Genomic DNA, 16,131 nt, shown 5'->3' on the forward strand with positions numbered 1-16,131 from the left:
CTCGACGCCCCAACAAGCCAGGGTTCAAATCCCAGGGCTGTGCCTAGGAGGGCTGGGGACACTCACACCCCTGTGCTGGCCTCAGTTGGGCCATGTGTACAAAGCTGGTGGTGACACCTCTTCAGGCTACTGGGATTGGAGTCCCCATGTATGACCTGCCCAGGACAGGGGACCATAGGCACCCCAGGCTCTTTCAACCAAGGGCTCCATGTGAAAATGTCTAGTTTGGGGGCCAAGGAGTTAGGCAGCCGTGGACAAGACATAAACAAGTGGTGTCCCCTGTCCTGAGAATGCTGGGTCACAAAAGCGAGCTATGGTGACAGGGGCCCATGGCCTAAGGGAGCAGGAGGAGGCCACCCCAGCAGCACTGGGGAGCCAGCCTCGCCCCTGGATGCTGCAGCATTGGGTCTGGGGAAGGGAGGTCCCCATCCCCTCTCCTCAGGCTGGCACTAGAGTCCTCCATGACCTGTCTCCAAGCACCTATCTGAGGCCCCACCTCCTGGCTGGGCTCTGTGACCTCCCCAGAACTTTGTCCCTTGATGTCAATCCTGGTGAGAAAGCTCTGACTGTTTTCCTGGCTGGACAGTTTGGAGTTGACCTTCAAGAGTTGGCGCAAACACCAAGAACGACCAGAGAGCTACCTAAAGCAGATACAGAGAGCATGTGTCCCCCCAGTTCCACTCCTGTGCCGAAGCAGACATCACTAATCCATCAGGACGATCTCCCTGCGTAGGCGGCCATTCAGTCAGGCTGAGTGGCTCTGGCCACGAAAGCTAGCTGCCATCCAGGCTGGACAGGGAGAGAGGATGGCCGCTCCGGGGCTGGTTTCTGCAGGAGTCCTGAGGTCTGAGACAAAGTGTTTCCAAAATCCTGTCACCACGCCAGGAACTTGCCAAGAGCTCCAGAAATGGGGGCTCTCGTGGCCACTGGCTCCACCTTGGGCTCCTAATGGCCTCCTTGGGAAGCTCTGCGCTCAGACGGAACAGGGTGGGTCCTGCAAATCCAGAGAAGCTCCGGAGGTGGAGGCGGTGACCAGGATCTTCAGAACCCTGCTCCCCCTGTGGGTCAGGAAGAGTGGGAAGGCGCAGCTGCCATCTTCTCAGGGGCGCGGGTGTGAAAGAGAAGGGGGTGACCCCCACGGGGCTCCAAAGGCCTCCTGCAGGAGCTTAGCATCTGCTGTTCCCTCTGCCTGAAATGCCCTTCCCTGCCCTCCCCACCTAACCGATGTCTGTCATCCTGCCGTCTCAGCTCAGGGGTCACTTCCTGGATGTCTCCTAATGCTGCTGCCCCTTCCTTCGATTCTCTCCTTGAAACCAGACTGAGCTGCGGCTCAGCATCCTCTCCTCCATGAGAGCAGAGAGGGCTGTGTGTGTTCATCCCTCCTCTGACTCATGCATTCAGCAAGTGTTTAGTGAGGACCTACCACGTGCCCGGCTGGATGGCTGGGAGGACCCAGGAGCGGGTGACCACTGAGGCCTTCCTAAGGGAATAAAGGCAAGGAGGCAAAGGGAGGGGGCTGTGGGAAGAGAGGCAGGCGATCCAGAGGGAGCTGGACTCATAGGGAAGCCCCCGGAAGCTGTATCAGACAGCAAATGCCCAGGTCATGCTGGGAAACAAAACACCCCCATACTTTGTGGCTTCAAACTAGCCACCAACATCCTGTTGACCGAGTCAAGTCAGGAGAGCAGCTCACACTCAAAGCTGAGAAGTGAGTCCAGCTTTCAGTGGGAGGGGCTGCAAAGGCCACGTGCAAAAGGGGCGGGCCCAGCAAGGGTCAGCGCTGCAGCCACAGATGCCAGGTCTCTGGGCACCACGTGGGGACAGATGAGGGGACAAGAACTGGCAGGCAAGGGTGGAAAAGGGGCCAGTCTGTCCCTCCTCCTGGGCTCCTGGGTAATCACACAAGCCAGGAGCTCAGTCTCCAATGGCCGATTCAACGGGGCAGGATGGTGGTGGACCCCTCGGGCTGAGCAGAGTGGACTGCAGGGGGCCGCGGTCCCTCCGCGGGCCCATTAGGAGCCCCTGTCCTCCCCACGGAGGAGAGACGGGCCTCGCTCTCCAAGTTTAATTAAGACATCTGTCTCCCGGGCTAATCCTGTTATCACTGCCCCAGCTGACCAAAGGGGAGGTCCGGCCTCCAAACCCAGAGGGCCTGGCGGGGCCTGAAAGCCGGAATCTGCGAAAGGGAGGGGTGGAGCCGAGGGCCGGCTCCCCCAGGGCCGAGATACCGGCTTTTCAGAGTTCGCACAAAGGCCCCAGCTGGGCTTCAATTCCATCCCGGGAGGGGGTGGGGGTCCGCTAAGAAGCTTCAGGCTGGGGTGGACTTTGGCTGTTGCCCATCCGGGCACCACATTCCAGAGTGAAAGCCTCCAGGCACCCCACATTCCCTGCCCCCACACTCCCTGCTGCCAGGGGCAGAGGGCGGAGGTGGACTGTCCCTCACCCAGGCGCAGGGTTCTGGATAGGTGGAGCTTAAGTTTGGATTCTGTGTTATATCAGCCATCTCCTGTGTGACTTCAGGCATGTGACTTCACCTCTGTGGGCCTCTGTTTCATCTGTAATTCTTACACTTACCGCAGGGATAATTGTCTGGGTCCAGGGCCCTCATCCCTGAATTCCTTGGAAGCAAGGCTGGGTCTTAGACACGGGCCAGGTTGGGGGCACCCCAAGTGGCTTCCAGGACTTTACCTGTGTTGGCCTAATGTTGTCCCTAAGGGAGCGGTCTCAGTGGTCCCCAGCCCTGAGAAGGTGACGGCTTCTGAATGGCAGGAGCTGCTTGGGGTAAAGCCTTGGAACTGGGGAGGGGCAGAGCCTGTGGGGTGGGGACCTGCCAGTGTGTCCTTTAATGACCCTGGAGTCCCTGTCGTCACCAGCAGGTACCAGCGCTTCCTGTTCACCCCTTGGTGACCTCAGCACCTGCTGTCACCCCCGACAGGTGAGGAAAAGGACACCCACAGGCCATGTGCAGCTGGGAGCTAGTCTCAAACCGGAGACCAGCTTCACGGTGGCCCCTGCTCTTGCTTCGGTCTTCCTGGCCTGGGAGCCTCCCAGAACCTCTGTTTTCTCATCTGCTAGGTAGGAAGGACCTGTGGTGCCTCCCTGGGGGGAATGGGAGGATGGAGCAACTGTCTGTGTGTGACTGTCAGGCACAGCGTGTGGGCAGAGCACCGTCACCGAGCGCCAGCCGGAGACCAGCGGTTTTGGCTTATGCCACTGTGGTCTTGAGAGGTCACCCAGAAATGGCGGCCCCAAAGCACTCCATAAAATCCAAGTGGTAGTTAGGCCAGGTTCTGAGTGATCGGGAGTAATTAGTGCACTTCCCACAGAGAGAAACCCAAATGTCAGACAGTGCTGGGGCCATTAACACTGTCTTCTGCTGGCCCCGGGTCCCACCTCCCTGCTGACCTTTTCCAAAGCGGGGGTGGGAGGAGCCCGTGGGCTGGGGTCAGGCGGGGACCAGGAGCTGGGCTCTGGGCTACACAGGCTCCAGGCCGACCACCCCCAGCTCAGCCTCTTGCCAGGAGGTTTGCCACAGCCTGGCCCTGTCGGGTGCACGGGGCTTCCCCCGGGGGAGCGGGGCCACAGGGGTGGCAGGGGCTGCTGGTTCAACCCGTCCAACCACGGGAGCCGTCAGCTCTGCCCACGGGCACTGCCGGGAGCAGGTCACTGTGCCTGGTAGACACAGGGTCCAAAGGCCAGCCCCGACCTCAGGGCAGCAGTGCCCCATCCCCATGAGGCAGCAGGCTGAGGCTGGACCTGGAGGAGACCAGATGCCTCCCCTGCACACACAGTCACCCTCAAAGACTTGGGGTGACCCCTGGTCTCAGGGTCTGCCTACAAGGTCTAATGAAGATCTTAGATGCTCAATAAAGGCTCATTGAATCCACCCACTGCCCGTTGTGCCAAGACAGCCAGAGAGGACTGTGGTCATGGAGAGTCCAGTGGGGACAGATCTGAGTTCAGATCCTGGCTCTGGGTGTGGCTCTCTCTTCTGAGATGGCCCTCCTCCTCTCCAACATGGGCATGACCGCAGCACACTCACAGGCTGCTCGAGGACTGGGGTGTCATTCCTGGACTTGATCCATAGGAGGTGCCTGCGATGGTTCCCATATGATTTGTCCCTTCTTTGGTCCCCAATGTGGCAGTGTTGCAAAGTGAGAGCTTTAAGAGATGGGGCCTGGCAGGTGGAAATTAGGTCATGAGGGCACTTGGGACTGGACTGGTTGGCACAGTCCTCTCTTGTACTCATGCCCGCCATGTGATGGACCTTGCTCTGGAAGCTTGATAAACCTCTTTTCTTTATCAAGTACCCAGCCTCAGGCATGCTCTTACAGCCACACAGAACAGACTGATACCTATTGGGCCTGATGAGTCTGATTCTCACGTATGATGAACACATTTCCTCTGCATGTCAAGGCTGGACGAAACCACATGTGAGGAAGATTTGATCTGTACTGTGATAGAATAAGATGTGTATAAACTCATCCCAGTCCATGAATTGGGCCAAGCAGCCAAAAGGAAAAATCTCAAAACCCAGCTGCCTTTGAAGCAGTGAGGAAGGCTGTTTCTTTTGTTTCTTTCTGGGGCTCTTTTGGGGATCCAGCATGGAGCTTTTTTGTCTTTTTGGTAAATTCATCTGCATGTTCTAGCAAAGTATTCCATCCCCTAGCATCATTGATTGGTTCCAGGAGGGGCATTTGGCCTGCATTTGGCCAATCAGAATATTTCAGCCCCTAGATAATCTGATTGGTTCTGAGATGGGCACATGACCAGGCTTCTCCAATTAGAACTAACTGAGAGCCATGCTTCTGATGTGATTGGTGGAGAGAAGTCTCTCATTATTCTGTGACAGGGAGGAAGGAAGAGTGGGGGACTTTGGGGGGCTCTGGTGCAGAGCCTGAGAATGAAGTCCATGCCCAGGAAGCAGCATCAGGGAAGGACACACATACACACACACACACAAACACACACACACACACGCACAATTTCAGTCTCTGGATCCAGCTGAGCCTGAAGCACTCCATTCCTGGATTTTCATTACTTGAAATAATGAGTTTCCTTTTTGCTGCATTTTGTGCGGGCTGAGTTTCTACCGCTGCAACTGAAAACCTCTGTCTGACACAAACCTCAGGTTCAGTTGCAGTTTTCCTAGGGGACGCTTTCTTTGTGTCACCATGTGATGCATTTCCAAGCACCATGCAGAAGAGCAGAAAGATCCTCCAGCATGATGTCAGACAGGCCTGGGCTAGGATCAAGGCCCTGCCCCTCCCTACTTACCCAAGACCCTCAGGCAAGGGATTTTACCTCCCAAAGCCTCAGCTACCTCATCCCTAAAATGGGGTTTCCACCTCCCTCTCACTGTGTGATGCAATGGGAAGATGCACGCCAAGCCTTAGCATGTGCTGTTCCTCCCCCAGGAACACCCTTCCTGGCTCTGTGTTGACTCTGCCTGCGCTCATCTTTTCCAAGGTAAGGGTGCTTTTGTCAGCGCTCCAGACCTTGCTGGCCACGGTCTGTCACTCCACAGGATTATGACAGGCAGGGTTATTTGATTACTGTTCACCTCTCACCCTGGAGCGTAGGTTCTGAGGGTGGAGAGAAATGTTGGATTTTACTCACCGCAAAGTCCTGGGACCTGTGCGAGGGTGTGAAGTTTCCGGGGTGCTGTGTGTGTGTGTTCGTCAGCTTTCCATCACTATAACAAGTTCCCGAGATAAATCAGCTCTTTGAGAGGAAAGGTTTGTTGGGCTTGTGGTTTTGGAGGCTCGGGTCCATGATCAGATGGCCCAGTAGGTTGGGCCTGTGGTGGGCAGCACTGGACTGCAGAGAGTGTGGCAGAGCAGGAGGGAAGGGAGGAAGAGGCGGGGCTAGGATCCCCTTTGTGGCCACACCCCCAGTGGCCTAAAGGCCTCCCAGGAGGCCCCACCTTTTAAAGTGCCACCATTTCCCAATAATGCCAAGGTCTGGGGTCCAAGTCTTTAACACATGGACCTAGACTATGGCTCTAGGATTCTGATGCATGTCCACGTGGGTTCATTTGAGCCAAACCCCAGTCTCTACGGGGTTAGTCTGAGCCAAGTAGATGGCGGCAGCTGCATGTCCATTAGACAGGGAAAGGTCATTGTTCATTGGGTCCAGGAAGACAGGACTGATGACACATGGAGAAGGGGACTTCAAAGAACCCCTGGAAAGGATGAGATTAAAAATTCAGAGAAGTTGTGCTGTCCTGGGTTCTGCGGCAGAGAACCCTGCATCTATAACTCAGCTCTGCCCGGACGTGCTGTGTGGCTTTGGACAGGTTTGATGCCTCTCTGAGCCCATTAATAAAACAGAGATGGTCATCTTCGCTCCCGGCACTGGGAGAAGACAGACTGACTGAGTGCAAGGCCCCCTCCTCCAAGGACCCATGACCCTGTCCCCTGTGCCTGGCTTTCTTGCTGCAGGATGAGGTGGATCCCCGGAGGCTGAGCCTGCCTGGTGAACCAGATGCCAACAGCCAGACCACCATCCCCTGGCGCTGATCTGTGGTGGCTGCTGTTCTTCTGTGGCTTCCGCATCAATGTCATCAGCAGGGACGTTAACGTGATGTCCGAGGGGACGGCCAAGTGCCCGGCACCGTGCACGAGGGAGTCTCACCCCCCTTTCAATGGCGTGTCCTGGCTGGGCCACCGGCTGACCCACCCCAATTAGGTGGCTCTTGTGTTAATATTGACACACAAAGCAGCCAGCTGGCGACCTCTGACCCGGCCTCACTTGGGATCACAGGCTCATTTTGGCCCCGGCCTCAGCCCTGAGAGCCGGACGCGTAATCTCCTTTGACACCAGAAGCGGCCTGCCTCCCCCTGACCTCTGCTCCCTGCCTCCTGGATTTCCGCCTTCCCTGGGCCTGAGGGATGTCATGTGGCCTGCGTGTGGACACAGCCTGGACCCGGGGCGGGGTGGTCGAGAGCGGTCGGGATGGGCCAGGCCAGGCAGCCGGCTTCTGAGGGAGGAGGGCTCACAGTGGACGCCCAGGAGGGAGCCGGGCTGGGATAGGCAGGAAGTGGGGCCACGGGGGAGACCGGGGAGGGGATGGAGGAGCGGGGGCCGGGGACAAGGAGAGCTCCGGTGGGGATCTGACCCACTGCGCTGGGCTCACAAGGAGTGAGTGAGTCTTGGGACCCTGTCACCTCCCCACGACTGGAATCAGTGGCTTTAACCCACTGTGTCCTCCCCAAACCAGCACCGGTCTGAGCCCTGTGTGTCCCCCAGTGCTGAGCTCAGTCCAGCTCAGACCCCGAACCAGGGGATGCCTGGGAGGAGTTGCCATGGCAACACATTTGCTGGTGCAGAGAGAGAGCCCTGCTGACCAGTGCCCAGCCCCCGGCTGACCCTGGAGGAGGGGGCAGGAACTGGCAGCAGCTCGGGGCTGGCGCTGGGGCACTTGGCTCTGGACGTGCCACCTCTGGCCGGATCTCTTGGTTCTCCACGTGACCCCTGCGGGTGCAGTCCCTCTGGGAGATGTCCTCTTCTGTTTTCCTTGGGCTCCTCCTTCTGCTGCTGGGCGGGTGAGGCTGGGAGCCCTGACTGACCCCTGGCTGAAGCTATGTTCTATGACCAGCCTGGGCTCAAGGGTGGGCTTGGGGTGGGGGATGAAGGAAGGGTCAAAAGAACAAAGTCTGGAGCCAGACCACCTGGATAGGACTGGCCCTGACACACGCTGGCTGTGTGATTTTGAGTCAGTCACTGGACATCTCTGGGTCTCACGTGCTCATCTTCAAACAGGCATTGAGCCCTCAGCACTTGGCTTCCTGAGTGAGGATTAGATGAGATAATACACGGGACTCCTTAGAACAGTACCTGGTACAGTGCCCATGGACACTGCCTTCACCAACGTCTCCCCTTCCTGGGCAGAGAGGGACACAGTTCTGGCATGGAGACTTTCAGAGAGTTCAGCCAAATTGACAAAGAGTGTCAGGATTGGATATTTGGAGAATTAGAAAAAGGGGTGCTTTTTAAACATAATCTATGCAAGGAAGGAGGCCCCCGGAGGTAGCAAGCCATCTGACAGGCTCACCCCAGCCTTCCCGGACACCGGGCACACAGGGGCTGGGCCCAAACTCTCATTTCCACGTCTGGAAATGCCATCCATTGTAAAAGGCACCCTCCATCTGTTTGGTCGGAGTATTTCTAACAAATAAAAGTGGGTGTTATTCACGTAATCAAAATGTTAAAAAGAAAAAAGAGTTGATCTTAAAATTGGAGCAATAAGTCATCAATAAGCGGTAATCAATGGTGTAAATGACGAAGAGATGAGCCATTGCGGAGTGACGCGATGGAGAACAGGTAGTCGCTCCCTCTGGCGGCCAGTGCTGCCCTCAGGCAGAGTGCATCTAGGAAGGCTTCCGGTAAGAGGCGGCCTGCAGGAAGAAGTGCAGGGGGCGGGGTCTTGCTAAATTAGGAGGTTCCTCCTCCCCCTAGGTGACTGGAGGTGACTCCACCCTCCTTTAACAGGCTCCAGGACAAGAGCAGACACAGGGCCCAGGCCTGGACAGTCTAGGACTGTGTGGGGCTTGAGACACAGGTGCTGGGGGCAAAGAGGCCTGGGCTCCAACCCCAGTGCTGCTGCTCCCTAGCTGGGCAACACCAGGCTGATTACTTGGCCTCTCTGAGCATCAGGTTCTTCTCCCAGGAAGTGGGGAGGACTCGGGGGCTCCGAGGTCAGGCGTGCATGGAATCATGAATTAGGAAGTGCTTCCTAAATATTAAATACACAACAATCGGGTTTCTCTTTGTTTTGAAGTTTGGAAAGTGACACACGAGGAAACCGAGGCACCGAGAGAGCAGCAGCCACTGGACCTCCAAAGAGAGGACACACAGCTGGGTGTCGCGGTTCTGCAGAGGCCCCGCACCCTGAGCTCGGGTGGCATCTCACCAGTCCTTCGGAAGGATGAGACTGTCTGTCCCCGGCGGGGGCTTCAGGGGGCACCCCTAAGGAAGGCCCCACAGCAGGGTTTCCAGCCCCCGCCCCTGGGCACCCCCTGGCCACCCCTGCGCATGCGCCCTCCGCAGGGAGCCCCTCCTCCAGCAGGACCGGGCCTGGCCTCACCCACTTGCTCCGGGCCAGGGCCAAGAGTTAACGTGGGAAGGGAGCTGGAGAGCGAGAGGACACGTCCAATCAATCATATTTAAACAAAAGCCTCTCCCGCCCAAGGGCCCTTTTAAAAGCTGCTTATTTAATTAAAAGTCCCATTTTCCATATTTATGGCCCTTATTCAGTTAAATATTAACCGCTGGGGCCAGGGCTGCTGTGTGCTTTGCGAGCGGCGAGCGGGAGGTTCATTACCGCGGCCGGGACTTCTCAGGCGGCGCAGATCGATCGCCGGGCGCTGGACAAACAGCGGCGAGGTGGCAGCCAGAGCCCCCGACTCGCTGGCTGGGCCTGGGCCCCGGGTGTCTCTCTCTCTCTCTCTCTCTCTCTCTCTCTCTCTCTCTCTCTCTCTCTCTCTCTCTCTCTCTCTCTCTCTCTCTCTGTCCCTGGGAGTCGGTCCAATGCCCAGAGAGAGACGAAGAGGCAGGCCCCGGGAGTCAGTGACCAGAGAGACCACCCGCCGTCTTTCTGCACCTCTAGCTCTTCTCGGTCAGGACAGGGTGCAGTACGTGCATTTGAGACCCAAGGAAAAATGGCAATGTGGGGTTCCTTGTTCAAAAGATTAGGAATCCCCCAATTCCTGTGTCCCCAGGGCCCCGCAGCCACAGAAAGCCATGTCCCCTCTCTGGCTAGCTATGTAGCTCTCACAGAGGTGCGGGTGAGGGCCGTGGGAAGCCCTGCAGAGGACCCATGCTCTTCCTGGGCCGCTTGGCTGGGGAGATGGGCAAATAAAAGGAAAGGGGTCAACACTGGCATCTCCTAAGGATGTCACCCCACATGCCTGAAGGGCCGGAGCACCAGTGTCGGGGACTCCTCCGGGGCAGTGGTCTCTGGCCAGATGCAGCAGCTGGAAAGAAAGGGACCCCAGGGGAGGCTGGGTCTGGGCTGAGCAGGGGCTGCTGCTGTAGAGTGGTGGCGGCACCCAGAGCCTCACCTAGGGCTGCCACCTGCCAGACACCTCGTGGGGACTCACTCCAGGGACCCTCGTCCCCAGGCGGGAAGCTAGGACGGACTTTGATCCCCAGATGGGGAAACTGAGGTTCCAGCAAGTCAGGCCACGATCTCAGGGCCGCTCAGCCAGTGAGGGGCAGAGCTGGGATGTCAACTGAGTCTCCTAGCGCCCCGCCACACAGGAGGAACTGCCACTCAGTCACCGCGTCCATTAAAGTCCCTGACCCTCCCTGAGCCTGGGACACGTCAATCTAGCTGTCTGGTTGCTGAACCCTGGGTCCTCCCCTCACACTGCTGCTCCTGCCTCCTGTGGCAGGATCCTCTGAGTCCCAGGGACATCTACTAGTGCTGGGGGCAAGTGATGGAATAGGTGGACTTTGGGGTCACAGGGTTGGTTCAAATCCTGCCTCTCCTGTTTACTGGTCCTACAGACTTGGGCTGCTCCTGAGTCCGTTTTCTCATCTGCAAAATGGGGATAGTGACAATTCTCCCCCTGTGGTTTTGAGAGTTCAGTGACATAATCCTTGTATGCCCTGGGCAGTGGCTGGCTCATCATGAGCCTTATGCTGTCCAAAAGAGCCTGGTGGAGCTACAGCTTGCTCATCTGTGGAATGGGGAGAGGGTTCCATGAAGAACTCCTCTCTGGGCTATTGGCGGGGCTACTGCATCTCCGCAGCAGGGACGTTAAGACTCGGACCTGGAAGTGCCAGGTGAGGGCCGTGGGAAGCCCTGCAGAGCACCCCATCATGGCCAAAGTCCCCGTTTGTGTTTAGGAGGAACAAGGAGGTACCCAGATTGTCAGGGCCACCCATTAGGTGTCACCAACCAGGCTGGGGCAGGCATCGCCTGCATCAGTCACACGTGCACACACACATGCACACGGACACACGTCCCCGCACGCACAGCCCCGGGCGCACCTGAGCGCCCACAGTGCCTTTGGCCCTGCGCTCCGCTCTCGGGCTGCGTCCCGCCAGGAGCCCGGCTTCTGCCACCACTCACTCCCCCGTCCCTGAAAAGGGAAAAAAAAAAAATCTGAGAAGCCAGATTAGACCCTCACACACGCATCGCCGGGAAAAATCTGTGTCTCATTTTCATATCTAGCAAAATAAAATGACACCAGACGCCTCCAGCAAGCCCCAGGGGGAGTGTGTCTGCGGAAGACGAGGTGTGGCAAGGGGGAGACCCCTTTCCCAAGGCGGGGAGGCCCCAGGCCCGGACCCCGGCGAGGGAACGAGGGCCGCCGAGAGGTGGGGACCAAGCCCATCAGGGCGCCTCCCCGGGGGCCGGAGGTGGGGGGGGTCCTGGGAAGAGTGGGGGGGGGGCGGGATGGAGGGTCGGGCAGGAGGGGAGCGAGCCGGGGGAATCGCATCCCCGGGATGGTGGTGAGAGCCAGGGAGCGGGAGAGAGCGGGAGAGACACCAGGTTATCAGAGAAGTGTGAAGACAATAATACAATCTGACATTTCTGAAGCAAGACCCCCGGTTGCCATGGCAACGCCTCCTGTGGGAGCAGCTCCCAGGAGACGGCTCCGAGATGTACTATAAATGATGTTTGATTAGAATTTAAATCATTTAGGCAGAGAGAAGATAGGCCTTTTGTCAGCGAGGGGACCTGGGGGTGGGGAGGGAGGGGCGCGCGGCGGGGGAGGGGCCAGGCGCGGCCTGCGACAGCCCAGGCGACCCCCGCGCGCCAGCCCGGGCCACCCCGCGCGGGCGCCCCGGGGTTGATTACTTTTGCCCTCGGCTTCATTCCCGTTTACTGTAACCTTTCCGCGGTGGCCGGAGGGACTCAGAGGGCAAGAGAGGAGAGGCCTGGGGGGACCGGGCGTGGGAGGGGACAGAGGGAGAGTGGCAGAGACGGGGAGGGGTGGGGGACAGAGACCGGGAGAGAAGGAGAGAGAAAGAGGGGTCTGGGGGCGGGTAGAGAACACAGCGAGGAAGACCGGGACCAAGGCAAGGGGGCTGCAGAGAGGAAACAAAGAGAAACCAAGAGAAAGAAGGAGTCAAAAACGGGGGGGGGGGGGGGCGGGAGAGAGGGAGAGAGAGAGCAGGAGAGCCCAAGAGATGCAGAGACAGAGGCAGATGAGGGCCCCGGCACCCACGCCTCCAAATCATTTCCCATCCCCTGAAAAGCACCCCAGGAATGAATATGGTCCCCAAGATGCTCCCCACACTTGGAGAATGCGCTGGCTGCCCCCAGGGGTGTCCCTGCCTGGAGCTCCAAGGCAGGTGTTGGTGACCCTGGAGAAGAGGTGACCCTGGCTTCCCATCCCAAAGAAAATAGGCTGAGCCGAGAGCTTCCACCTAAAATCTCAGGCCAGCCTCTTGGCTGCCAGCGCCCAGGCTCCCCCACCTGCAGAACGCGACCTCCGAGTCAGCTCCGTCTGTGGGTGACGAGCTGTCTTCCCTGTTCAATTTTGATTTTTCAGGCAATTTAGCTGCCAACGTTAAAAAAAATCAGAACATGTCACAGACCTGGTTAATTTCAGAGTTTCTTCTTTAAAAATAGAAATGCTGGACGGCTGGACCACTGTTTCATGTCAACCACCTGCTGGAAGTTGCACAGCGGTCCCTCCTTTAGGCAGAATGTGAGGGCTCCGGTCTACCGCAGTCCCCACCACTCCCTACTGTCTCACGCCTGCTCATGGCTCCTGCCTGGCCACTGTGGGCGCTGGAACTTTCAAACTCTGCAGATAACCTCCGGGTCCTTATGGCTCTATTAATCTGCTAACAGATGGCTTACAGACCTTGCCCCTTTGTCATCACGGTGTTGGGTGCTGAGTGTGCGGGTGACCCCCGAGTCTCAGCAAACTCTACAGTCCCCCTCAGACACACAGGAAGTGCTCAATAGAGGTTTAATGAGTACAGGAAGAAGAGCTACTGTGATTAGGGAGTGGTAGACACCAGTAGCTAGACCTGCACTGAGACCTTTCAGCTCCAGAGGTCAGAACTCCAATGCGGGTCTCGCGGGCTAAGATCAAGAGCCACGGTGCATTCTGGAGACTTAAGGCGGGCGCACTTCTTGGCCTCTTCCAGATCCTGGAAGCTGCCCACCTTCCTTGGCTCACGGTCCCTTCCTCCGTCTCAGAGGCAGCAGTGTTGGGCTGTGTCCTTCTTCCGTTGCCACCTCTGGACCCCCCTCTCTCCCACTTGAGAGAGCTTTCGTGGTGCGTGGGACCCGCCAGGGAATCCAGGATCACCTCCCTAACCGGGGGCCAGCTGGCAGCAACCTGATCTCCAGCTGCCACCTGGATTCCCCTTTGCCCTGTGGCTAGCGTTCCCTAGTCTCCAGGATTAAAACTCGGACAGCTTTGGGCTCTTGTTCCACCTGCCACCTCGTCCCCAGGTCACTGCTTTAAGCCAGGGAGGGCACGTGCCAGTGGATAGCAACGCTGCCTCCCGGTATTCAGTAGGCAATTCTGGAAAACGTTCTCTATGCTCAGAGGTTCCAGGGACATCCAGTGGGTGGTGGCAACAACGGAAGCGATGAGCCCTTACATCGCTTTTCCTCCCAGCCTGCCTCCTGCTCAGAGATCACCTGTCCAATAAGTTACCTGTACCCAACTTTGTCTCAGGCTCCGCTTTCAAGAGATCCAAACCGAGACAGTCCTCAATCAATGTCACCTATTACACCGGTCGAGCTAAGTGGGAAAGATACCTGGAGCAAAGTGGCTTAGGCAAAAAAGAAACCAATTTATTTTCTCATTGACAGAAAAGTTCCTAATCACATCTAGGACTTCAGGAGCAGCTGGATCCAGGTTCTCAAGCAAAGCCAATCAAGGATTTTTCTCTTTTGAAATCTCAGCTGTGCTTTCCTCTGTGTTGGCTTCATCCTCAGGCAGCCTCTCCTCATACATTGGCAAAGATGGCTTTAACCACCACAAAAAGAATGAGAGTGGCCTTTACCCAGTAGCCAGCAAAACCACCAGGTATCCTTGCTCCTTAGCTCTGATTGGTTCATCTCCTGTCAATTGCCTTTGCCTGAACCAATCACCTTGGAGGGAGGAAATGTGGTGCTCTCACTGGCCTGCCTTTGGCCACTTCCTGTCCTAGGAGCTGGGGCGGGACCAGCCTCATTAAGGGCATGAGGTCTGGGGGGGGGACTGTGACTCCCCTAAAGAATATCGGGGTATCCTCCAGCAGTGAGTCCATCCTGTGCTGTTAATTTTAGGTGCATCTCTCCAAGGATGGGGGACAAGATGCCTCCCAGTAAGGGGGGCCCTGGAGCTGGAGGAGGGACAGCCAGGCGGGGTGCCAGTCAGCCGTGCCAGCCCGTCCTGGCTGGAGGGAATTCTCGGGATAACTTGTCTATATTTTTGCAATTTCAGTTTTCTTTGCTGCAGAGCTGGGGGGGAGCCAAACGGAAACCCAGTTCCTTTCAGAGTCGCCAGCCCGTCTGTGCCGTGCGCAACGCGGCGCCCGGAGGAGAAAGCGCCTTTTGTGGAGGCCTGGGGAGAAGGAGAGAGGGCTGGGGGCCCCTGGGAAAGGAGCAAAACAGAAGTGGGGAGAGACGAGGGGGTTCCATCTGCAGGAGCTGAGCCCGGGGAAGGTCTGAGTGGCATCGATTGTTGGGGACCAACAGACCTGGATGTGAATGGCAGCCCTGCTCCCGTCTGGTGGTGTCACTTGGGCACATTCTGTAAAGTCTCAGAGCCTCGGGTTTCTTGTCTGTGTCACGAGGATGAGAAGATACCATGAAATAGCAAGTAGGACACCCTTAGCCTGAGGCGCTGGGTGCCTGTTAAGGGATCCCTCGCTATGATCATTAATTAGGATTGATATTTTCACTGTGACTCCTCACACTTGTCACCTGGCATGGTCATCTGTCATGAGGGAAAGACTCCCCAGCCTGCTTTTCATGCCAGGTGGGAAACCTGATAAGCAGTATCAGTCTCTTCCTGCTGCTATAACACACGACCACACACTCAGTGGCTTAGAATAACACACATCTATTCCTTTACACCTGGAGCTTCCTGGGAGAGTCTATTTCTGTGCCTTTTCCAGCTGTTGGAGGCCACCCATACCCCCCCATCTCCCCTGCTTTGGTCCCCACACCTCCTTCTTCTGACTTCCTCTTTTAAGGACCCTTGTGACGATGATGCACTCAGATAACCCAAGAGAGTCGCCCCTTCTCAAGGGTCTTAATCTACAAAAGTCCCTGCCACGTCAGGCGGGGACAGATTCACAGGTCCTGGGGGTCAGGATGTGGCCACTTGTGGGAGGCTGAGCTGGACCCCTGGAAGGAGCCTGGCCTACAGGAGGTGAGGGTCCGTTGGTGTTTATTGCATTACAAGCCACTCAAAATTTAGGGCTCAAAAGAGCCTCTGATGATCTTGCTCATGACCCTGTGAGTCAGCTGGTGAGGCTCTGGCAGGGCCTGGCCCAGCTGGACCCTGCTGGACCTGGCTGGACCCGGCTGGACCCAGCTGGGCTTGTTCCTGTGTCTGTAGGCAGTGGGCAGGCTGCATGGTGGCCCGTGATCTCAGCCTCGCTCGCCCCCCTGGTGGCTGGCTGGCTGACAGCAGGAGACAGGGACACTCTTTTCCATGGCTGGCTCAGGCTTCCTCACTCAAGGACACTACGGCTGGGACAACAGCCTGTCCCCCGCATACTGAGAGATGAAGCCAGACACAGCCCCGGCCAGACTGTGGGAAAATAGACTCCACCTCATAGTGGGAGGAGTTCCCAACCCCCCCCCCCCGGTGCCCCCTGCAGCCCACCGGGGGCCAGTGTCCAGCCGACATTCACGAGGCCTACTGTGTGTTGGGCTTGTGCACCACTGTCTCACGACACCCCTTTGAGGTAAGCACCCGTTTGGGTCGCAACTTAGAGATGAAAATACTGAAACTCAGAGAGGTGCAGTCACTTGCCCAAGGTCAAACAGCTAGTGAGTGGCAGAATTGGGACATACCCCTGTGCCATGGGCTGCTTCGCCCCTGGGTTCATTCAGATCCTTGTAGCAGTGTGAGCTGGCTGGCAGCTGACCATGGCAGCCGAGCTTACCACCTCAAGGCAGCAGACACCCACTCCTCTCAGAGATGCCGAAATCCA

General features: G+C 57.4%; 2 long non-coding RNA genes across 2 annotated transcripts; both read left to right on the forward strand.

Moving 5' to 3' along the window:
* Positions 1–2,902: 2,902 nt before the first annotated feature.
* Positions 2,903–7,047, forward strand: LOC124100844 (uncharacterized). Its single transcript, XR_006854431.1, has 3 exons — positions 2,903–3,075; positions 5,418–5,469; positions 6,444–7,047. It is a non-coding gene; the product is annotated as an uncharacterized LOC124100844 (long non-coding RNA).
* An 11-nt stretch (positions 7,048–7,058) lies between these two features.
* LOC124100845 (uncharacterized) lies at positions 7,059–9,240 on the forward strand. Its single transcript, XR_006854432.1, has 2 exons — positions 7,059–7,547; positions 8,783–9,240. It is a non-coding gene; the product is annotated as an uncharacterized LOC124100845 (long non-coding RNA).
* Positions 9,241–16,131: the final 6,891 nt, after the last annotated feature.

Source organism: Marmota monax, unplaced genomic scaffold (genome assembly GCF_021218885.2).
Source record: "Marmota monax isolate L192 unplaced genomic scaffold, Marmota_monax_Labrador192_F-V1.1 WCK01_AAM20220418_F8-fsc00185, whole genome shotgun sequence".
NCBI classification, from domain to species: domain Eukaryota; kingdom Metazoa; phylum Chordata; class Mammalia; order Rodentia; family Sciuridae; genus Marmota; species Marmota monax.